At 38.2% G+C, this 659-nt stretch overlaps 1 long non-coding RNA gene across 1 annotated transcript in view; it reads right to left on the bottom strand.

The window, feature by feature from the left end:
- Positions 1-659, bottom strand: part of LOC116690172 (uncharacterized) — a 20087-nt gene that overhangs the window by 9538 nt on the left and 9890 nt on the right. The gene's annotated exons all lie outside the window — the stretch shown is intronic.

Below are 659 nucleotides of genomic sequence, written 5' to 3'. Positions count from 1 at the left end.
CACACACACACACACACACACACACACACACACACACACAACAGAGTGAGTAACATTAACTTAAAGAAAAAAAGTTATGCTTGCAAATGGCTTGTCCGTGGTGAGTCAGCCCACTGAACGTCATAGACGTGTCATTTCTCTCTAGACAAGGATGTAGATACACTGGTCAGGAGTGGAGAACAGAGAATGAAGCCAACATATCAGATCAAGTTGTAATAATCTCATTTGGGAACACCTTTTTACCTTCTTCATACAGCTTGGATCAGATTTGCTTGTGACTGACATGTTGTCCCCATAATTAAACCAAAACACTTGAGCAAAGAGTTACTGACACTGTTGAGGGTTTCTCTGTTTCTACCAGAACTTTAAATGAACAAGTAAGGAATATTACATACATATTTCACTTCCAAGTGACTCCTTTTAGATTATTCGTTGTTGTGGTTGTAAAAGTATAAGGTAAAGAGCAGCTGTTGCCTTATATTGTGCTTGCTCACACTTCCATAATAACTAGTAATTTGAGTCAAATGTGTCAGTGGATTAAACCCAAAGCAGTGCCACTGTGATACAACTAAGGCATTCACTTAACCCTTTTGTTGTCCTGGGGTCAAATTGACCCGTTTTTCTATATCAATGTTCTTTTTAACTACCCAAAATAACAT

This window comes from Etheostoma spectabile, chromosome 5, assembly GCF_008692095.1.
Source record: "Etheostoma spectabile isolate EspeVRDwgs_2016 chromosome 5, UIUC_Espe_1.0, whole genome shotgun sequence".
NCBI lineage: Eukaryota > Metazoa > Chordata > Actinopteri > Perciformes > Percidae > Etheostoma > Etheostoma spectabile.
This window is presented reverse-complemented; position numbering and strand designations above follow the sequence as displayed.